The sequence below is a fragment of the Polypterus senegalus genome, chromosome 2 (genome assembly GCF_016835505.1).
Source record: "Polypterus senegalus isolate Bchr_013 chromosome 2, ASM1683550v1, whole genome shotgun sequence".
NCBI lineage: Eukaryota > Metazoa > Chordata > Cladistia > Polypteriformes > Polypteridae > Polypterus > Polypterus senegalus.
This window is the reverse complement of record NC_053155.1, coordinates 31,705,209-31,729,548: the sequence shown is the minus strand read 5'-3', so window position 1 is coordinate 31,729,548 and position 24,340 is coordinate 31,705,209. Positions and strand designations below refer to the sequence as shown.

The 24,340-nt window shown below is 40.7% G+C and overlaps 1 protein-coding gene across 3 annotated transcripts in view; it reads left to right on the top strand.

Annotated features, from left to right (window-relative positions):
* The first annotated feature begins 239 nt into the window (after window positions 1–239).
* The window catches only part of edar (ectodysplasin A receptor), a 238,365-nt gene continuing 214,264 nt past the window's right edge, over window positions 240–24,340 (top strand). For all 3 annotated transcript variants that reach the window (XM_039743544.1, XM_039743545.1, XM_039743542.1), the window contains exon 1: window positions 240–467. The gene's annotated coding sequence lies outside the window, so the exon portion shown is untranslated. The remainder of the gene's footprint in view (window positions 468–24,340) is intronic.

Below are 24,340 nucleotides of genomic sequence, written 5' to 3'. Positions count from 1 at the left end.
AAGGAACCCTGTGATGTTCAGATCATTTCCGAAAGCGCCTGAAGCTGTGCGCTCCCTGTAATGTTTTGTAGTACCGATTTAGACCAGCAGGTGTCACTAAGGAGCTGCTTTACGATGTCTCCGTCACTCTGGTCTACCTGAATCAGGTTTAGTTGGCTTCAATGAAGGGATTGGGCGGGGAAGTGTAATGTACAGGAGGAGCTAGAAGGTCGTGTACAGAAGTAACTTTGAGATAGAAAGCTAGATCGGGGGGATCCCGAGAAGCAGTGTGTAAAATAAAACCTAGTATTCAGAACTTACTGGGGCGACTTGTGACGGTTCATACCTACCTGCAGAATTAGCTGCTGAATTCCTTTTATCTTCTATCATTCTTCATCAAAGGAAAATTAACCCGAGCAAACCAGGACAACGAGCAAGTTGGATTCCGTGGAATATCTCTGCGATTTGGTTGCTGCTGCTGCTGCCAGGTAAGGGGACCATTGGCTAACTTCAGGTGTAATGAGATAAATGCGTAGAGTCCTTGTGATCTTTAGACAGGATTAGGGGTCTGCGGATAGGAATTTACTTATCGTAGAGAGTTGTATTGCTAGCGAACAGCATGTGCGGTCATTAGAGGAATGTGCATAGCAAAGCATGCCGGTGAGGGTCGCGACGTGCTTTTTGGATAGAAAATGTGATCATCAGTGTACTTCTATTCTCACACAAATGTAAATTCTAAATTAATTTTGTTGCTGCACATAACCCTTAAACAGAAGCATAGCAACGTGAAGAATGGACGGAGAGTTCGGCGGACCTCTTCGCAAACAGAAAGAAAGAAAGTTTAACCAAATTGTTGCCAGTATATTTAGTATTTACCTGTATAAAGATCTTTAGTACTGACGACGTTTCCAGTTGTACTTTATTTATAGCGCCTTTTGCCGAACCTTTGCGAATTCTTTACCAAGTTACCAATAAGAACGATAGACAGAAAGTCTGAACGAGAATGCGAAGCACAACTCCATTCAGACAGGACGTGAAGTGCAGTCAGTGTGAAGCGGCATGTTTGGTGATTTTTGGTTGTTACTTTTTGGAGATCGCGCATCCACTTTTCCAAAATTACATTCTGCACGCTGTCTAACTTCGTGAGTAGTTGGAGCAGATGAAATCCTCTGGTCAGGTCGCTATTCTACAAAGTTTGTATTGTCATTATTTGCATTACAATATTGAAATTTATTAAGAACGTTGCAACAATTTAGGAGTCATTCGTCTGGCATTGTATTTACTTATAGAATGTGATTTAGAATAAATTAACTTTCTTTGTGTGTTTGTCCTCCCTGCACCGCTACTTATTGTAACTTTATTACTTTCTGGGAGCGTGTGTTTCCAGGTCTTTAAATCAAAATGCTATTACTTAACTCACAAAACACGTAATCCGAAAATGCGGAAATGATTTATTATACTGGTTCGCCAAAACTGTGTTGACTTAATTTAATTTAAAGCGTTCCATAATAGAAATCAATTCTTCCCTCAAATGAACTCCAAATGTTACACTTAGCGTTTTTTTAGGAAGAGCGTCTATGTTTCTTTATGCTATTATTATTATTATTATTATTATTATTATTATTATTATTATTATTGTTGTTGTTGATGATATTATTATTAATAATAATAATAATAATTATAATAACAATAATAATAATAATGATGATGATGAAATGCAATAGTAATACATGCATTTCACTGAGCTAAGATTAGTTCATCCATCCATAAAGTGTATGCAGGATTCGAACACCGCGAGCTCACTCACCAGCTGCAGCATCCAACAGAGAAAGGCAGCGAGTGAAGGCTGCAGAACACTCCGGCTCGAAGCATTAATAGGGACATGCAATGGAAATTAAATAAGAATGTGATTTATTATTGCTGCGTTTGAAATGCAAATTATGCTACGAGGAACATAGATAGATAGGTAAGGCACTATATAATAGATAGATAGATAGATAGATAGATAGATAGATAGATAGATAGATAGATAGATAGATAGATAGATAGATAGATAGGGGAAAAATCTCCCCTACACAGTAAAATTATAAATTAATGCGCTATAGGGGTCCACTCAATTCCGCATATACTGTACACTTAAAATAATTAATCTAACACTATTATACTGCACACTTACAATAATTACTCTAACACTATAATAGTTAATTTAACACTGGCGAGTTTTCTTTCTGCCCAGTTATTTCGTAATCTTTAAGTAGTAATAGGGTAGAAGGGGCCTGAGTTGCCTCGAAAGCTTACATATTGTAATCTTTTCAGTTACCCAATAAAAGGGGTCATTTTGCTTGACTGTAAGCTTTAAGGAAACATTCATTCATCCTTCCAGCTTCTAATCAAACTAACGGTGAAAGGAGACTCGCGTCTGTCCCAACAACATCGTGATCAAGACATGCGCCAGTGCACCACAACGTATACCTCTAACCATCCACACTCAGATGCAGGGAGTCAATTTAGAGTCTCCAAAGTGCACGACTGTTTGAAAACTACGACCCTGACAAAAATCAAGCAGGCATTGCTTGCCATAGGACGCGCCAGGCTGTTCGGAATTCGAACACGGATTTGTGGAGCCTTGAAGCAGCAGCACTAACCGATGCGCTAACTTGAAGAAGCCAGCAAAAGTAACTGATATGTAAAAAGTAAAGAGTGCGATATCCGCTCCTAAAAGATTTGGTGACATTTCTGTTTTACTTCTAAATCTCTCAGTCCCTTCATCCATCTATCCATTACCGAACACGGCTGATTCAGTTTAGGGAGTGCTAAATCCCTTTCTCCAAAATGTTTTTTTTTTTTTTTCATTTTAATCGATTTTTACACCAGTTGAAAGTCTTATTTTCTTAATAGATGATGATAATGATGATTAGTAGTAGTAGTAGTACCGTGTTTCCCCGAAAATAAGACCGGGTCTTATATTAATTTTTGCTCCAAAAGATGCACTAGGGCTTATTTTCCTGGGGTGTGGAAAGCAGCTGGATTAGCAAGGAATTCAGGCTGAAGTTCAGGGTTTGAATGTGGAGAGTTATGACGATATCTTCTTCTGGAATATCGCCATAACTCTCCACATTCAAACCCTGAATTTCAGCCTGAATTCCTTGCTGCTCCAGCCGCTTTTAGGATCCTCCAGGGTCGAAGTGCGCGCTTCGATGTTTGATGAATGGTTCGATGTGCAGGCGAAGCAAAATGCCGACATACAGATGCATTCGTGGTGTTTTTATATTCAAGCGTCGCATATTCCCCAAAGTAATGACAAGATACGTTTTAAAAGTCTCACACACCATCTTCTGTGCAGTCTTTTTTTTTTTTTTTTTTTGCACCTTTACAATACCATCAGAATATATGCCGGCGTATTTGAGCCACAGAGAAAAAAATAGGACATAATGAAAATGTTTATCTTTTGATTAAAGTAGAAATTTCGGCTTTAACCTCGAAATGATCACTTTAACCTTCTAGTTTACTTTATCATTAAAGCAGAGCGTCGTAAATGTCATTTTAAAACCGACCGAGTTGTTGACAGAAACGGCAAGCAGCATCGCCACACAGAACACATTCAATTTATAATATCCCTGCTCTATGCACATTTACAGTTCTTAGATTTATACTTGATATCACTTTCATGACGAAATGCATTAAAATATGTATGTTACTTTTTACAGATAAGTCGTTAACTTTGTTTAAATAAAGAATACTGCTAATAGTTACTCATATGGGGTGGCACGGTGGCAGAGCGGTAGCGCTGCTGTCTCGCAGCAGGGAGTCACGTCCCTTGTGATCCCTGCCTGGAGTTTGCATGTTTCTCCTGGTGGGCTTCCACAGTGGGCACAGTTTTCCATTCAAAGATATAAATGTTCGAGGATTTGGTGAAGCTACAATGACGCTAGTGTATGTGTGTGCACTTATGTTCACCTTGCGATGAGCTGATGCCCGGTCCAGAGATATTGTTTCTGTCTTGCGCGATGCTGCTGGAATGGGCGCATTCCCCAATTGATGGATGTAAACATTAAACATCCTTTTCAGAGATATTATGGCAAGGTGTCCTCGGAATTTAAAGGATGTTTCGAGCTCATCGCATCGCATCGCGTGAAGTATATACCTGGCCTTAGGCGCCTTACTTTTCAGCTGACGATCTTGACTAGGGCTTATTTTTGGGGTAGGGCTTATATTACAGAGCTGCCTGAAAATCATACTAGGGATTATTTTCGGAGTAGGTTCTATTTTCGGGGAAACACGGTAGTAGTAGTAGTATAAAATTACACAAAGATCCATACAATTTCAGGAATAAAACTGTGGGCAATTGAATTTTATTGGTAAAAATAATAATTCCTGTATTGCACCCAGCACCGTACCACAAAACAATTTTAAGAACGGTATGTAATAATAATACCAATTTGGTGCATTGGTGAAACTGAAGTGGCCCTAGTGTGCGTGTGTGTCCTGCGATGGACTGGCCAGGGATTGTCGTTCTACGCGCCCTATGCCCTCTGTTTTAGGCTCCAGCTTCCCCGCTTCTCTGCTCAGGATAGAGCGGGTTTTTGATGGATGGATATTAATAGAGATTCAGCGTGTTTCTGTAGCACAACATGAAATGGATTTGGTAAAAGAATCATTAGAAACGCCCCCGCTCCATTTAACGGTTATTTTCATATTATTATTTTGAGCCTTCTTGTAAAAAAAATAAAAATAAAAAAGGATCTTCTTGGCCCGCCTGATCCATCCGTTATCCATTCGTTTTGTTACTGCCTTGTCCATACCTGGGTTTGCAGGGCGCCCTCGAGTCCGCTAGTGCCATTAGAGTTGTCGCTGAACTTTCTGTTTGCGGAGAAGTACTGGGACAAAAACGCCGGATGGTTTAATAATTTGACAGCAGTCCTTACACCGTGTCCCACACTGTTCTTAATTCATCCCCGATTTTCCGATCATGAGCTCTTAATAATCGATCTGCGTCGCGTCTGCTAATTGGTTTTCTGAGTAGCAAAGAGGGGCAGCCGTGTTTCAATCAGACATCCTGGTTATCCTGTTTTCTAAGTGGTGGTGGTGGGGTCAAGAGTTGGATATTTTATTTCTTTTTTGGGTCTGTCAGGTTGTTTGGAGTGATCAATGATTCTCCGACATTTATTACGTTTCATCTTTCAAAACGAAAAAGTCGCTTTAGGTATTGTATTTCGTACTTGTTGCAGAGTACCTTGTCGTTTTATCAAGAGAAACGTTTCGTTCACATGTTTGATTATCCAGCCACCCTCCAAAGCTGCTTATCCAGAGTAAGGTCGGCAGCTGGAGCTGGACGTCAGCAAGCGCAATACCTGGACGGGGCGCCAGTCCACCGCAGCAATTTTTTATTGTCTTCAGCTTTGCTGGGCTGAATGGCCTGTTCTCGTCTAGATTGTTCTAATGTGAAAAAATATGCATACATTTTTGGTTTAACATATTTATATGTAATAACTTAAACGTTTAGTATTTCGACAATTTGTCATCATTAATTATTCTGCTTACTCCTATTAAATCCATCCAGCCATTAACTAGCGCAGAGCAGAGCAGTGCAGAGGCAAGGGGGCGGGGCTGATCTGCGCTCAGACATCCCGAAAGGCAGGAGCCAAAGCTGCTCATACAAGGAGAAGTAAAAGAGCGGAGGCAACAGCAGACGGTGTTTACTGGTCTCATTGTCCACATCTCCAAAACTGTGCACATTACATCGGCAGTTCCAACATATCCCCACATTCTTAAAAATATGGGCTCTTTAATGGCACTTTACTGGGCTGAGTGATTCCTTAGAGAACGGCTGCTTCTCAACGAGGCATTTCATTGGGGATGCTGTCTTGGCCAGTGCCGTCTTAATAGCGTTATAGGCCCCCGGCCCGAGCAGTTCACTGGGGCCCCTATGCTCGTGGGGCCCTCTGGCAACTGCCCAGCATGCCCATGCGTAAAAATGGCCCAGGTCTTGGCATATGAACTTGGCAGAAATATTTCATGTATATTCGGCGACCTAGCAGGCAGTGTGGCTAACAAAGCTAATAATGACAGGGAGTATGGCATAGTGGTTCATTTCCGGCGCCGCATCCGAGTGGCAGCCTTTCCAGCAGCTCCGTATACGACTTTATCTTTTTACCTTTTTATCTCTATTTTTCTCTATCTCACTGATCACTTCTACCACTTTCTTTTATGTGGAATTGCTCCCTGGACACTTTTTACACATTTTTACTATTTTACTATTGTGAATTTCCCCTTGGGATTAATAAAGTATCTATCTATCTATCTATCTATCTATCTATCTTGAGGCTTTGGATTACAAACCCTGTGGTTGTGGGTTCAAATCCTACTATTGACACTGTGTGACCCTGAGCAAGTCACTTCACCTGCCCGTATGTGAATTGGGAAAACAAAAGCGTAACCAGTTGTATCTGAGGTGCCGTTAGTAGGCTTACATAAAGGTGTCTGCCAAATAAGCAAATGTAACAAACAGCAGGACAAGTAGCCGTTTTGGAAATGAAATACATTGCAATATACCCCAAAAATTTCTGTCATTATGTAGCTTAAATATATATTTTGAGGATTATTTCTATATTATATATTATTGTGACAAACATTTCAGAGTATATTGTGCATAAGATACACAGTACACTGTAATAATAATAATAATACATTTTATTTATATAGCGCCTTTCCCATGTTCAGGTGTGTACAGGACCGTGGCAGATCATTCATGTCTGATCGCTCATGTGTTGTATTTCTTTCTTCTCAGAATGTTAAAATGAAGAATATTTGACAACACGTGTGTGCAGCATGAACAAATCTTGCATACAAACGGCCACCCACACAGCCACTTTACTAAATGTTCATACTTTTATTCATCTTTGCCATTGATGACAGATCCTTGAACTTGAGAGTTTCATCAATAAATGGCAGCTTTTTCATTTCTAAGAAGTTGCTTGTTTTTATGTCTCACTGACAGAACAAAGCAAAGCCCAATGTGGTTAAGTGACCTGGGTCAGAGTCATTCAGTGAGTCACTCACTTGGCCAGATCTTTAATGGGAAACTCCCCCCTGGCAGCTCCAGACGGGCCTGAAGAGGCCTGGTGTGAGAGATGGAGGCCAGGCCATGGGAAGGAGAGTCACTGGGGTGACTGCAATGAGACCCAAGTGTCATCTGTGCTCGTCACTGCACACTCATCACTTTATTCGAGCAATTCAGCATTTAAATAAATGGCTTTGCAAGCTCTAACACTATGAACATGCTTCTGTTGCAATGTAACTCTGTTTTTCATTTGCAAGAAGGTCTCTTCTTCTTGTTCTTCTTACTGCTCTTGTTTTGTTGCTGCCTAAATGCCTCACAGCTTCAGTCTCCAAGGTTTAAATCAGTCAACATCAGTTTGGAGTTTGCATGTTCTCCCTGTACATGTGTGGGGTTTCTCTTGGAATTACAGTTTGATACGTTTCTCCGAGAAGTGCTGACTGTGGGATGGACTATATGATGAACTAGTGAGGACCACATCTGGAGAATTGTGGTCTCCACGCTACAAGAAAGACATGGCAGCACTTGAAGGTGTGCAGAGGAGAGCAACCAGGTGCACCGTGGGACTTTAGGACATGTCCTACCACTCTGACAGACTCAGAGAGTTACACCTGTTTAGTCTCAAGCAGAGAAAGCTGCATGGGGACTTAATCTAGGCCTTCAAACTTCTCAAAAGAGTTCATCCAGTAGAATTGTTTTGAGTCACCAGTGGAGATTAAGGACCTGAGCCAGACAGCTCTTCTTAACACAATTTGAAACAAACTACTGAGACATGTTGTTGAAGCAGAAACCTTGACAACCTTTAAAACATTTCCGGATGAGATGATAGACCAGCTTGGCTAACTAGCTGAACAAACAGGCTTGATGGACTGACTCGTCTCTTGTTCAGCAGATTTCTTATGTTCCTAAGCTGAATTAATGACAAACTTGAGACTGAGGGTGGCACGGTGGTGCAGTGGTAGCGCTGCTGCTTCACAGTAAGGAGAGCTGGGTTCTCTTCCCGGGTCCTCCCTGCATGGAGTTTGCATGTTCTCCTCATGTCTGCATGGGTTTCCTCCCACAGTCCAAAGACATGCAGGTTAGGTGCATTGGCAATCCTAAATTGTCGCTAGTGCGTGCTTGGTGTGTGGGTGTGTGTGCCCTGCGGTGGGCTGGCTCCCTGCCCATGATCTGTTCCTGCCTTGCACCCTGTGCTGTCTGGGATTGCCTCCCGTGACCCTGTGTTAGGATATAGCAGGTTGGATAATGACTGACTGACTGACCTAAGTCTGCGGTGTGTGTGTGTGTGTGAAAGATCTTCAGTTGGGGTCCTAGGTAGGCTCTGATTCCTTCTGCTTTGAAGAACTTGTCAAGTGGGCTTTGTAATGGGTGGATGAGCACAGGGACATGCGGTCAGGGGAGGCAGGGACATCATAAAATGTAAAAAAACTAATAATAATAACATAAATTTGTCCAGTGGTCTGTGCTATAATTTTGTTTTCTGTATGATTCCAATAATTTTGATCATTTTTATAGTCAAAATCGCTGAATTTGCAAATTTCCTGATCAAATACAGGGGAGAAACGTGAGGTGTGGCAACGACAAGCCTCACCTCACCTTGGACTGCGCTCTCCCTCACACACAGGGTTGATGCCTGCAATTGGCCTGTTGCTGTCTCTCTGTATGTTGCCAATATAATGTTTGCAGACACGTTTACTATACACCCTGACTTTCCACAGTCTGTCTAATATCTTTAATGAATGTGTGTGACATATTTAGTTTTGCTGATTGGACATAAAACCGCAGTGAAAAGGCACAAGCAGACCAGAAGGGGGCACATGTGAGCCCAATAGGAGCTCGTTGCTGCTGTTCTTTTACAAAGAGGCTCTCGGCACCAGTAAGCTAGCGATATTAAAAAGTCAAGTGCACTGCAGCAGTCCATTTATATTTATTTTTTGTTTCGACTGACTGCCAAAATGGAAGACTAAGATTTTTAAAACTAAAGGAAAACAAGGAGGACTTTTACAAGAAAGTGATGGAGTTTTTGTGGAGAAGGATAGGCACAAGGATTTCATTTACACATAAAGGTAAGACCATAAATGGTTTTCAATAACATAAAAAATGGGATCAGACTAAGAAAAAAACAATTCAATATTTTAAAACTAAATTTTGACCTTAAATAAATTATTCTTTTGTTTTTATTGTTATCCTTTTATTGAACAGTCTGTATTGAGATTGATTGAAGCATCAGAAATTAAAAGCTTTTAAAAACAATTAAATGTTTCGATTAAGGTCAAAATTGAAATCCGTTTTTTTGTACACCACTCTTACTTTTATTTGTATTGTATGAGTATGAATTGAAGAATTGCAACGGCAAATTTAGAACACATGGAGGATGCTGAGCAAATGTGCACTCTCCGCTCTCTCTTGCCGCTATAAATGTAACATCCAAGTATGTACCTTAGCTATCTATGTGCGTGTAAAGGATGCTGATGAGATAAGAAACATAACCAGCCAACTGAATAGTGAATAAGCTACTCTTTTGGGTTCCTATATTTGTAAATCTGAGTCCGTGCCTCACCAGCCATGAACTTCACCGCACGTCACTGGACGAGCATAGAAAACGGACAGATGAGCTTTGGAAACTGAACTCAGCTGTCATTGCCAGGCTTGTTTGATGCTGATATTGCTGTTTGGTGCTGTAGGGGTGTGCAGCGGGAGTAATGCTGCCTCACTTGTGTTTTGTGTTTGAGTCCTCTGTGGGACGCCTTCTTTGTACAGTTAGCGTGTTCTCTTTGTTTTCACATGCTAATTACATCATCATCATTATTATTATTATTGGGTGGCACAATGGCAGAGGCTGCTTTTGTTAATGACATTGAAATGTATCCAGGAAAAGACTGATGTCATTGGAATACGTGATGGCAGCACCTATCTGTCATGAGCTTCGAAAACAGGGGTCTTCAAAGCCAGTCCTGGAGGGCCGGACAGGTTTATGCTCCAAAACATTTGCATAATTAGAAAGCCAAGTCTTGTCGATAACTGGTCTTATTTAATTTTAGGGCTTGCTTGTGTGTTCATTTTGACGTGTCAGCTCATTTTTATATTGATTTGTAGCCTGAAGAGGCTGGCGAATGCTCTGTCCTTCACTTTATTCTCTTCCACATATTTTATTAAACAAGATAATTCATGATGAATACACACATTTGGAAATGGACACAAGCTTTGTCATTTACATCTTATTGTTAATAAGGAGCCAGTAAAAACAATGAATTCTTGATTGGGGAATCCCAAATGAGTATCTTTAAAGTATAAAAATGTTGTCTTGAGCAATAAGTGCTTCAATATCAATAAGTCCTCCGCATCGAGAGGAGTCAGATGAGGTGGCTTGGGCATCTGATCAGGATGCCTCCTGGATGCCTCCCTGGTGAGGTGTCGTCCAACCGGGAGAAGGCCCCGGGGAAGACCCAGGACTTGCTGGAGGGACTATATCTCCCGGCTGGCCTGGGAATGCCTTGGGATTCTCCCGGAAGAGCTGGAAGAAGTGGCTGGGGAGAGGGAAGTCTGGGCCTCTCTGCTTATGCTGCTGCCCCCGCGACCCAACCTTGGATAAGCGGAAGAGGATGGATGTATGGATGGATGGATGGATGGATGGATATCAATAAGTGGCTCCTGATTAAAACATTCAGGAGGAACAAAACAGTGCAGGAGCAACTCTGTAGACCCCATTTTTAATTTTTGGACTGACACTGAGGGACAGGATACTAAAGCAGGGAACACCTGGAATGGCAGATCAGCAAATGGCACACTAGGAGCATCAACACCACACCTCAAGGCCACCTTCCATCCATCTATCCATTTCTGAACACTTTTAATTCAGTTCATGGGGGACAGAGACTATCATAGATGAGGCACCAATACTGGAAACCTGAACTTTTTAATAAAGGAAAACAATGAAGAGGGCATTCAGCTGACTTATTCTTACTCTGTGTATAACTGTCAGAAATTATAAGAAATTCTGGACTCCAGACAAATTGGTTCTATTTCCATTAAATGTTCCCTTCTTGTGAGTGGCGTTTGTTTCAAGGAGTGTTTTATAGGTTAAACATTTATAGGGTCACTAGTCCATCATAACGTGCACAGTTGACATGATTAGGGAATATAACAGCTTTTAACTGAAATGTCTGTCTTACATACACACACTTCTACATACTTTTCCTAATTACTAATTGCAGGCTTATTTTTTGCTTTTTGAAATTTTAAATTACGCAATTTTCAAAAGTATACAGAAAGAAAAGGCACTATATGATAGATAGATAGATAGATAAGGAACTATATAACTGATAGATAGACAGATATGAAAGGCACTATATAACTGATAGATAGGGGGCGCTCTCGCTCCCTTGAACCCCTGTCCACGACTCCAGTCACCAGGTAAAAGTCCAACAGTTGACTTTATTTAATTTCCACAGTGCTTAAAGCACACTCTCCACCACAATACTCATATAAATCACAACAATACTCAATAAATCAATCCTCCAGCTCCCAGACGCGTTGCCACCCTTCCACCCAGCTCAGCTCGCCATCTGGGAGCTCCCACAGTCCTTTTATATTCCCTGACCCGGAAGTGTTCTCAATCCCCAGTCCATGTGATCCTCAATCACTTCCGGGTCAGGTAAAAGTTCTTTTCTTCAGCCCGGAAGCCCGTCGCTCTTCCTATGACGAGCTTCCTGGTCATAGGGCCCAAATGAGTCCTCGGTCCTCCCTGCAGCACCCTCTTGCGGCCCCTGAGGTATCCAGCAGGGCTGAGGATAAAAACTACATCGTCCATGATTCCCTGCTGATCTTCGGGGCACCTCCATACTGCAGGGAGGGCTCCATCTGGCGGCATGGGGGTATTGGCCGGGATGATAAGCCGGCCAAATATCACAATAGATAGATAGATAGATAGATAGATAGATAGATAGATAGATAGATAGATAGATAGATAGATAGATAGATAGATAGATAGATAGATAAAGGCACCATATAACTGATAGATAGATAGATAGATAGATAGATAGATAGATAGATAGATAGATAGATAGATAGATAGATAGATAGATAGATAGATAGATAGATAGACAAGTACTGTGCTATACTGTAGATTGTCTGTGCTTTTAAATGCTTGATTACGGAGCATAACTTTTTTTGCATTAAATTAACATTTCTGTCTTCGGAAACTTTTTTCTTAAAGCTAAATGATTTTTTTAATTAAATGACAAAACCTTTATATCTACAAATGGAATGAAATCTGATAATATAATTTAAGAAACAATTACATGGAAAAAAGCCTTCTGTGCTGCTGTGGCCTGTCAGTTAACGTTAACGTTCTTAAAGTTTTCTTGTCAAGGTTATTGACTCTGGAATGTAGGATAGCAGATTACGAAGCTTACCTTGACTTGTGCGGTCTGGTTAATGCTGCGCTTTATTTTATCTACTTTGGCGGGTTGCCTAGCCAGCAAAGTTTCGCCAAGGGCAGAAAGGGGCAGTAAGGTGGCAAGAGGTAAGAGAAGACCCGGAGATGTGCCATTTCACTCATATTAGTGAACGGGTAATTAGAGGCCACTAAAGGGCAAGGACAAAGTCAAGGCCGAGGAGCACTTCATTAACAATTCCAGAGCCAATACTAATTAGTTAACGTTAGTGGTAAATTCACATAAGTAATTGCTTAATTTGAATAGAATGTAAGATTCAAACAGCTTCATAGATAATTGAAGATTCTGTTTTATCTTCTGTACACTAAAATGTTAATGGAATATTTTTAACACTCTGCTATATGTGACAACAAAATGATTTCCGATTGTTAGATGGACAGTTAGACAGAAGCATAAACAATTAGTCAAGTTCAATTAGGCTTTGCCAACTGCGAAAAAATACATTAAGTTCAAAGGAACACCTGATTTTATGTATAATATTCACAGATAATATAAATGTGTTCTGGACACATTCTGTTCTGGCTTGGGTGTATTGGAAAGCTTGTCAGACATCCCAAGAACATCTATGAGAGCATAATCATAAAATCATAGATGGTAAAAGAGTACCACAGATCACCAGGGGGTGATCTACTGTGGTAACTCAGGATATCCATCCATCCATCCATCCATTCCGCTAGATCCTAACTACAGGGTCACGGGAGTCTACTGGAGCCAATCCCAGCCAACACAGGGCGCAAGGCAGGAAACAAACCCCGGGCAGGCCGCCAGCCCACTGCAGGGCGAACTCAGGATACTTATGCCCTCATTCTATGTAGAAGAATTTACGAGGCCAGTCCTTGTCAGGGATCATTTAGTCTATGGTAAAGGTGAGTTGAGGAGAGGGACATGAGATGGACAGGCTTAGTATGTTAATGGAGGGAACCACAATCCCAGCACTCAGCTAGAAGGTGGGAAAAAAGTGCAAAGAGAAGGGAATAACTGACCAGAATTTGCAGCTCATGTACAATAAAGCCAGTGCCACCTGAAATATACTGTATAAGAGACACATTGTTTATATAGCATGCACCCTTATTTAACTGTCATATGACAATGGGCACATTGTTAGATTTGTCATGCTTCTAAGACATTCTTTGTTTGCTCTTTGTACATAAGCCTGTTGTGATCATTTGGGTTGAGTGGTGTCACTTAATTTGTACATTTCAGTGTCAGATTACGTTGTATGACTCACAAATAAGTAGGATGTGACGCATCAGATTCTGGACCCTGAGTGAATAGTTTATATACATGACAATTCATCCTATAGTATTTCAATAGGCTTTTTCTTCTGTTCAAAAAAAAATAGTTTATACCTTTAGGCATTTGACTTTGATCTTCTGCATATTTGATCTTTCAGTAAATCAATATGAAAAAGGCTGATTTTTTTCTTTCTTTTAACTCCACCTGACTGCAATTTAAAATACACTTATCCAGTAATCCTGTAATTCATGAATGTAGCATATCATCTTAGGACAGATTAAGGATATCTCAGGTTTGGAGAATACTCTCTTTTTTGAAAAATGATATACTGTACGCAAGTTCAGCAAAAAGCTTTCATGTATCCATTGGTGAAAAGAGCCCTTTAGGGACAGCTTTATACTTTTAGGGTACCTTGGGCAATCTCCATCAACACTCCTCATAGATATGTTTTGAAACACTTTAAAATGAATAACATATAATTAGAAATAACAGAGCACAACAGCAGAAAAGATTAACAAAGCTAAGATAAGATAAAGGAGGATGTGGCGGGATAACACAAGACAAGATAAGCCAAGATAAGGTGCGGTAAGACAAGTTAAATCAAAGCTATAGCAAGATAAGATAAAAGAAATGAAGAAAAGATAAGAGAACAGAAGAGACAATAAGAAACAATAAGCTAATATAAGCTAAGTCAAGATAATATAAGACAAGATATGATGAAATAAGACAAGGCAAGCCAAGATCAAGATAAGATTAGATAAGACAAGGCAAGATAAGACAAGATAAGATAAGACCAGGTACGATAAGATCAGATAAGAGTGGAAGAGGCACGATCAGACAAATATATGATAAGATAAGATAAAAGATAAGGTAGGATACGACAAGACAAGATAAGAAACATTAGGCTAAGATAAGTTACAGTATGATAAGCTAAATTAAGCTAAAATAAGCTAAGGCAGTGGTTCTCAACCTGTGGGGCGCAAAGATGTGAAAAAAAGAAAAGAATCAAAAATATGAAAAAAAACATCTGTTGAAACCAAAACAAATTAACTTAAACTACATTCTGATACTAGAACAATAAATATAGAGTTAGATAAATGTCGATAAAAGTTAAGTAGGTATAATAAAATATGCATCTACATTTCAAAAAAATGTTAAGGGGGCGCGATTAAAACTGTTATGAAAACTCTGGTCACAAATACTTAAAGGTGGAGAAACGCTGAGCTAAGGCATGATAAGATAAGCTAAGATAAGCTAAGCTAAGCCAATATAATATAAAATAAGATAAGAGAAGAGATAAGATAGGGTAAGATAAGACAAGATAAAAAACATTAGGCTAAGATAAGTAAAGGTGTGATAAGATAATATAAGCTAAGCTATGCTAAGCCACGCCAAGATAAAGAAAGATAAGACAAGATAAGATAACAAAACATTAGGCTAAGATAAGCTAAGGTAAGATAAAATAAGTTAAGGCATGATAAGCTGAGCTTAGATAAGCTAAGATAAGAAATGTTAAGGTAAAATAAGATAAGATAAGATGTGATAAGATAATATCAGAAAATAAAAGATATGATATGATATAATATGATGTGTGATGATATGATAAGATGAGATGAGATAAGATAAAATAAAATACAATAGGATAAGATACAATAAGATAAGATGTGTTCAAATAGAATAAGATGAGACAAGACATGACAGGATTCAAAATGATAAGATAATGCAAGAAAAGACAAGATAAGGCAACAAAAAATAGGACACAACAGGATCAGATAAAGAACAAACCAAGGAAAAGATAAGACAACCTACAAGCTAAGAAAAATAAGACAAGATAAGACTAGGGAGCACAAGGCAATGTAAGGAAAAGACCAGATTGAATAAGATGAGCGTGCAGATCATAAGGTGGGAGAACCCAGCCACTTGGGTTAGCCATTGAACAGTTGGTTGGCGCATTACTAAGCTTGGCCTAAGGAACAAAATAACCATAGCACAGGCACTGTATGACATACAACACGGCAGGAAAATATAAGAGAACACAATGTAAGGAAAGATAAAATAAGGAAAGGCAGAGCAACAGAAGATATGGAAAGAAAGGACAAGGCAAGATAAGAGACAACAAGATAGAATCAGAAAAAAAACAGGACATGACAGGGCCAGATAAGGTGAAGGTAGAGAAGATATGACATGATCCAATCAGATAAAGAAAAAATAGGAAATGACATGGTAAGATAAAACAAGTCAAAACATAGCTAGATATGACAAAATAAGACTAGAAAAGATAGGACAAAGCTAAGAAAGGATAAGAGAAGATAAGAAAAAAATAAGACAATACCAGACAAGAAAGGGAATAGAAAGGCAAATACAATCTAAAGTACAGTAAGAAAAGATAAGGTTAGAAACATAATGTAACATAAAACAGCTTACAGTAAGATTAGGAACATCATGGTAAGGCAAGATAAGGTAGGACAAGGCAAGGAAAGAAATGGTAAAGCAGTGTAAGACAAGATAAGTCAAGAAAAGTCAAAATAAGATAAGGCACAAAAAACAAAATACGATAGGACAGGACACAACATGGCAAGATAAGAAGTCATCTAAGAAAATGTAAGATAAGCTTAAACAAGATGCATCAAGAAAAGACTCTGACTCCCCGAGGTGAGGCGGAGTGACTTCTTTTATCTCAGACCCAGGAGTATTTCCTGTGCTAGGACATTGTCTGTTGAAAACACTTCCTGGTCAGGCGGCAGTCCCATGAAGTTGGGGTGGTAAACCCATGCAACACCCCTTGGAGGCACCCATGAAACACTCAAATGGGTACCACAGCCCAGGGATTCCACCATCTATTGTATTGGAGGAGAAAATATTCACCAGTCATCATCTCTCCCAGTTCTTCCATTACACTGGCCTCTCAGCTGGGTAAGTGTCCCTGCTCAACTCTGGCTGGGATGCCATCTTATGTGTGCCATCCATTACACTACTAAAATAGCTTTGAAGAACAGTGAATAGGAACTTGTTGTATTTGTTTTTTGTTACAGTGAATGAACTATAAGTAGACAACGTGTGATTGGCTCATAAGTGAAGGGTGCTGGCAGCCAGTTCCAGTCCTTAGAAGAGCTGTAACTTTTTTGCAGTGCTCAGAAAAAAATGATATGTTTCCCAGCCTAACAGAACCATTTTAAAGTGTACCTTTTAAATATTTGTTGTTCAAAGTCACAGATTAGCCTCTGTTGGAAGTACGAGTAGGTACTAACTAGGTAACTAATTAACCAGTTTTCGTCTTTCACCTTCCTTAGCTCCAGAACATTTGGACACTGAAAGCTGATGGCTTTGGACTTGTGGTTAATGATAGCCACACTGTGTATACTCCTTTTAGGTTCTTGGCCCCTGGTCTTGTCATTGTACCCAAAATCTTTGTATAAATTGACATCCAGGACTTGAACCATCTATCATCTTAAACTTCTTCCCAGCTCACAATAAGACTCGTTCCCGATGCTGTTTTCATGTGGCCCCGGGCTCAACACTGTTCTGGGTGGTGTTTCTCTTTTGCCCCACATCTGCATGATCTCCCCCAAACACACACACACACACTTCCTACAGATGGTTTAACTGAAAAGTTAAAATTGTCTCTGCATGAGTAAGAATGGAGGAGTGTGTCCTGTGATGGGACAGGCCTTTAAGTCATTCCACAGGGGTCGGGGTTTCTACATTGGCAAAAAAGGTAGTTTCCAAGTGTCATTAAAAGCAATTTGTTTGTGCTCTTAATCCCTTTTTGAATCAGGTCTGGAAATTTTACTTTTCTTTACTATAATGGAACATTGGAGAGCATATCATTTGATCTATTTTTAAGCTCTATTTAACACAACCACAGCGCAGTGCACTTGATGCTTTTTACCTCTGCTGTAAGGATATTTTTAGAGTCATTTGGTTTATTTCTACCTAAAGCTGCTGAGACAGGCTGGGACCCCTGGTAAACCACAGATGGAATAAGTAGTGTAACAGACCACGGCCCACCAGAGGTTTCATTTTCTCTTATGGCCCATTGTGAGAGTTTTTTGTTTTCCTCTCCTCCATGTCAGCTGGTCAAATAATCATATTCACGACTCAAGAACTCCATCTACTGTTCACCCGAAATCAACCAAAACCGCTATGGACTGTTTTATTTGCTTTCGTATCTTTTTATTAACTTTAATAACATCAAACTGTTTCTACTCAGTTGGCTGCCATGTACTCCAATGGTAAAATGTAAATATGCACCGTGTGTATTTATTTTTACATAAATTAATTAGATCTGGTTTTTCTATTGGGCAGTGCAGTGGGTAGCGCTGTTGCCTCGCAGTAAGGGTTCGCTTCCCGGGTCCTCCCTGCGTGGAGTCTGCATGGTCTCCCCGTGTCTGCGTGGGTTTCCTCTCACAGTCCAAAGACATGCCAGTTAGGTGGATTGGCGATCCTAAATTGTCAATAGTGTGTACTTGGTGTGTGGGTATGTGTTTGCCCTGCAGGGGGGCTGGTGCCCTGCCCGGGGGTTTGTTCCTGCCTTGCGTCCTGTGCTGGCTGGGATTGGCTCCAGCAGACCCCCGTGACCCTGTGTTAGGATGTCACGGGTTGGAAATGTTGAAATGTTGGAAATGACAGTGTTCTACTGTCAGCCATGTATCCATCCATTTTCTAACCCGCTGAATCCGAAAACAGGGTCACGGGGGTCTGCTGGAGCCAATCCCAGCCAACACAGGGCACAAGGCAGGAACCAATCCTGGACAGGGTGCCAACCCACCGCAGGACACACACAAACACACCCACACACCAAGCACACACTAATTTAGAATCGCCAATCCACCTAACCTGCATGTCTTTGGATTGTGGGAGGAAACCGGAGCACCCGGTGGAAACCCACGCAGACATGGGGAGAACATGCAAACTCCACGCAGGGAGGACCCGGAAGCGAACCCGGGTCTCCTAACTGCGAGGCAGCAGCGCTACCACTGCGCCACCGTGCCGCCCCTGTCAGCCATGTATACATATTTTAATTAGAAAACCTTCTTCTGATAAGCGTGAAGGTTTCTTTGAGACTGTAGTGGTTACATTTTCCTTAACAGTACCTGGTTGATTATGTATTATGTGTTATGCTTCCATTTATTGCTTTGCACCCTCCCCCGCAATAACACATTATCTATGGGGGGAGGGGCAAAATCTTCAGATTCTGCAAAAATTTCGATCTCCAGTTTTCGTCAGATCTCGATGTTTTAGGGTTCCTGATACCGAAAACATCAATATCTCGGTGATGGGTGTGTGTCTGTGTCTTTGTGTCATAGTTTCTCAAGGATGGTCTGGGGCTAAAATGGCTGGCCAGAAAAATACCAAACTCGAAAGTTGAACTTGTTTTGAGATGACGATGTGATGATTTGTTTTTGAGCCAAATCGTTCCAAAGAAAGAGGCCCAATAGAGGAACCCTCAAATACCATAATCCTGCAAATAATTATGAATTCTTCACGTCAGTTTGCTTTCATAATGTCCTATTTTATGATCAGAAAGATCAGCATCAAAGCGGTAAATAATTACTGAAATGTTATAAAATAGTTCGAGTGACTTGGTTCCTTGGGTCCAAAGCCTACTGATGCTCACATTTGAATTTTTAGAAATTATCATAGCATTTATTAATGATAATAATCCAAGTAAATGTAGTATATCTTGTTTGTTAATTAATCTGTGGAAAGCACCTTGCTAAGGTATGTTAAGGCGCTATATAAATAAAGTTATTATTAATAACAGAGGAAAAAGATTAAATATTTGGGGTGACCCTGCGACCCTGTATATTGTTAAGGCAAAAAATAATAAAGCTTTTCAGCCAAAGGAACATCTCTGAGAATGCGAGTCTCAAATTAGATGATCCAAGATGGCGACACTTCCAGTTAAACATGGCAGGAAGAGGCGGGTCCAAGGAGGACAGACACCAAGAGTGATGTCAGAGGTGGTGAGGCTGTCAATCATCCGGTCTGCAGAGGTAGGAAGAGGAGAAGTGTTAGAATGCAGCTCCACCTTGTGGACTGGCAAGTAATTACCACCACCAGAGTTTTTAAGCTCTCCCTGAGGTGCATGTGCATGACACAGGCTACAAAAAATGCTGGTTAGTTGGCTACGTCATAAGACAAGAAAATTTATAAAACGTGTGAGCAAAGATTTGAATGATCACCACGTTGTATGAAAAGTGTAAAGGCACTCCGAGGACATTTATCTTCTGTTTGTAAACTTTCCGCCAAAAGCTAGAAAGAACGAGAACTAGCTATTCTGAGTGTCCAAGACAACTTGCTGTTGTGCTGATATAACGGGTATTTTAATGGTGTTTTAATTAATTTCAAGAAAATCAATCTATTTTAATCCGTTAAGTAATTTGTTGCTTCTTCAGCTTGATCAAAATGAGCTTAATCATCATGCAGTAATTAACGTCACTGAGAAGTACATGTTAACAATCCATTTTTCTAAACATTGAGTTGGCTCAAGATGTTCAGAAGTCTGCAGTTCTTTTCACGTCAAGAATTGTTTGGATGAGTTTGATAGAAGGGCAGAGGGGAGTGAGGATCAGGGATCAGATGCATAGTAGACTTTCAGAAACATGCATCGCCTAGTCGTTGCTCTTAGCTTTGAATAGCAGCATGAAGTAATTTACAAAGAAAATAAAGTAACAGCTAAATGGCACAGAATGCATCAGTCTATGTCCTTCAAAACATCTCACTAGCTAGTAGGAACTGATCCAATTATGTAATTGAGAAACATAATGGAGCCATGTGTCAGCAGATAGAATGCACCCAGAGAGAGACAGAACGAGCTGTGTAGTCCTTAGGCAGTGGGGCTGATCTCCCATCACACCACTCATCCGTCTGTCCCTCCATTATCAAACCCTCCTACTGCTTACGCTTTATGTAATGCAGCACACATGCCTCATTTTTGGTAGCCTTCTTCCTGAAATGGTTCTCATTACCCTTGAATGAATTTTCAGCAGCGCTTCATGGGGCATAATTCACACCCTAGTCACTGCAAAGTGCTCAGAGATAAAAAAGAACTGAGAGCTAAAAATAGGAGGCAGAGCCCGAGCTTCAAAATAAAAGTGTTGTAAGACTAGAAATTAAAGGCAGATGCCCACAAAACAAGTGTTTTCCTTCAAAACAGTTTTTTTTTTTGTTTTACTTCAAAATAACAGACATTTCCCTAATAAGTGAAGCTAAGGAACTAGCAGGATACCCCTGCAAGATGGTGTGTAGAATTTTTTATCAAGATGAGCTGTTTATGGCCAGTAAATGTTCATTAGCTGCTGCTGCACAAAGTCCATTTGAATTGAATACTCTATGTAGGGCAGATGGCATTAAGCTTATCATCTTGAACCATAAGTAGGCAGTAGACAGCTCTAAACTGAGCTGGGCTGGGTGGGTGTGTGGGTGGGTGGGATGGATGGATGGATGGATGGATGGATGGATAGATAGATAATATCATATATTGAATTTACCACTTAACACTCTATGTAGAGCAGTTTGCAGGTACTGCTTGTAGAGCTTATCATCTTGAACCATAAGTAGGCAGTAGACAGCTCTAAACTGAACTGAACTTGGGATAGATAGATAGATAGATAGATAGATAGATAGATAGATAGATAGATAGATAGATAGATAGATAGATAGATAGATAGATAGATAGATAGATAGATAGATAGATAGATAGATAGATAGATATGAGAGGCATCTTATAACAGTTATAGTAAGTTTGTATGAAAGGCACTATATAATAGATAGGTAGTGAGCCCTTAAAGTCACCTATTTAATGGATTACTATTATAATTGGTTCTCTTCTCTTAAGCAGCAATCTCCTCACTCACAAAAATAGACAGATGGACAGGAAACATACCATATGAGAGATAGATAGTGTGAACAGTAGAGGGTGCCACTGAGCCCCCAGACACCAGATGCACAGGACCTAACACAACTCCGGGTTTCCATCCATCCATCCATTATCCAACCCGCTATATCCTAACTACAGGGTCACGGGGTCTGCTGGAGCCAATCTCAAACAACACAGGGTGCAAGGCAGGAAACAAACCCCAGGCAGGGTGCCAGCCCACCGCAGGGCGCACACACACACACACACACATCAAGCACACACTAGGGACAATTTAGAATCACCAATGCACCTAACCTGCATGTCTTTGGACTGTGGGAGGAAACCGGAGCACCCAGAGGATACCCACAGAGACATGGGGAGAACATGCAAACTCCACGCAGGGAGGTCCTGGGAATCAAACCCGGGTCTCCTAACTGTGAGGCAGCAGTGCTACCACTGTGCCACCGTACTGCCCCTACTCCAGGTTTGAATAATTCATTTTTAATCCACACAATTGCAATGGTACAATTAACAGAGCCAGTACACAGACTTAAATGCCCTTTCTCTTCTCTCTCTCGACTTCTCTCCTCCAGGGAGTGTTGCCTGCTGCCTCTTAACTGTAATTAATCAAACTGAGGCAGCAGGCTTTCTTTTAAAGTCAACCCAGGGGCTGCTTCCGGTCTCCTCTCCAAGTCATGTGAAGTACTTCTGGGTCATGCAGGAACCAGGGCAGATCTCCCCAGACAGTGCCCTTTGGCTGTTCCCAAAGACCCAGGGTTGCATTTCTGGACTCCATTTCCCATGCAACCCTGCGGGGTGTCCTAATCAGGTTTAGCCCTGAAGAACACTGCCACCTGCCTTGTGAGGGAATGACCTGCTCCTGGGCCTTCCAATATGGCCTCCTGGTCAGTTATGAAACCCTCCGTTATCCCAGCCAGGATGCCTGTCCTCCCTTCTAACATCAATGATAGATAGATAGATAGATAGATAGATAGATAGTGTGACCCGACATTTGCTCGATAGACATACTGTATGCGCGCCGACAAAATGGCACCGATTAAAACGCGCCGACAAAATCTCCCCGCCAAAATCGCGAAAGTTTCATTAAATATGAATTACTAGTTTAAAGCATATATAATAATGTTTATTTTAGAAGTCAATATTATGAGACGCGGCATGCCATCAGCACGGCACTCAGATAGTCCTTAAGATCACGCCCTGCATATGTAGGAGGAATTGCAACAAGGACATCCCACTCTCTTGGCCTCTCTCACGATTTTGTCGGCGCAATTTTGTCGAAAACCAGTTAGCAGGTTTGTCGGGGCGCATATGTCTATCGCGCTTTTGTCGGTGAACCGATAGATAGATAGATAGATAGATAGATAGATAGATAGATAGATAGATAGATAGATAGATAGATAGATTATAACTGACTTATCATTTATATTTGAATATACCTCAAAGATCAACAATGTGAAAGTTTCAAATACTAGTGTTTTTTTTATTATAATTTCCATAATATGACTTATGTAGTGGAAAAACTTAAATGCTTGAAACACATCTAATTAAAAAATGAATTCTAGATGTGGTGGGCTTGTGGTTTTCCGCTCACATTTTCATTCTAAGCCTGTCCATCTCATGCCCCTCTCCTGACACCACCTTACCATGGACTATGAGATCACTGACAAGGACTTGCCTTACTTCTAGGGGTGGCAGAATGGCAGTTTTGCATGCTCTCCCCATGTCCGTGTGGGTTTCTTTCAGGTGCTCCAGGTTCCTCCCACAGTCCAAAGATAAACCGGTTTTGTGGCTTTGTGCTGCTGAACTGGCCCCTGACATGAATGTGTGTATTTGTGTGTTTTCCCAGCAGTGGACTGGTTCCCAGTTCAGGTGTTGTTCCTGCCTTGTGCAGCTCCAGCTGCCTTGTGTACCACCACTGGACAAGCTGGTTAGGAAAATGAATAGATGGGTAGATTTCTACAGGCTGACGACTTTTTTATGGCCACACAGTTAGGTGGAAAGTGAACTTTATGATTTAAAATAGTGCCTGTCATGATTTGTGCCATTCCAGCTCCTCTTTATGGATATTTTACAGTTGTTTCCAAATTTCTATAATGTGACTTCTTAAACAGCAAGTGACTGGCTCAGGTCATTTGAAGGGCCAATGCTGGCAACTGAGACCTTGTGAATTGATATAGTGCCTTTCACAGATCCTGCCATTCCAAGTTCATTTATCACTTTTTATGATTTTAATAACAGTTTCCCTTTTCCATAAAGAGGACTGAAAAACTTTCTTGAGGTTTGTAATGCAAGTTTATTTAACATTATGGTCAAACCACCAGCACTGTGAGTTTCACACTGTTTTTGTTTTTTTTTTTGCACAGTTCTCTTGTCTTGTTGTATTTGAATCATAAATGTCAAATTGAAAGATAGAAACTTAATTTTTACGCAGCAATTAATAAAGCAACTGGCATAACTCATATCTGATCCAAATGACATAAAAAGATCAGGAGCTGGCTTCTCACCAGTAGCCACACATACAGTACTACTCTCGTCTAGCATGTACTCACGGTGCAGTGTGTACCGAGAAACATTTCAAGTCATACTGTCTGTTAACTGCTTCAGGTTTGGCACCTTGCAGCCTCTTGTTTTAAAGCTTAAACTGCGAATTCAGATCCACTTGTCCATTTGAGAACATCTCTCCATCCTTCTGTGAGGTCAGTCTACTTTTTCCATTACAGGATTCCAGGA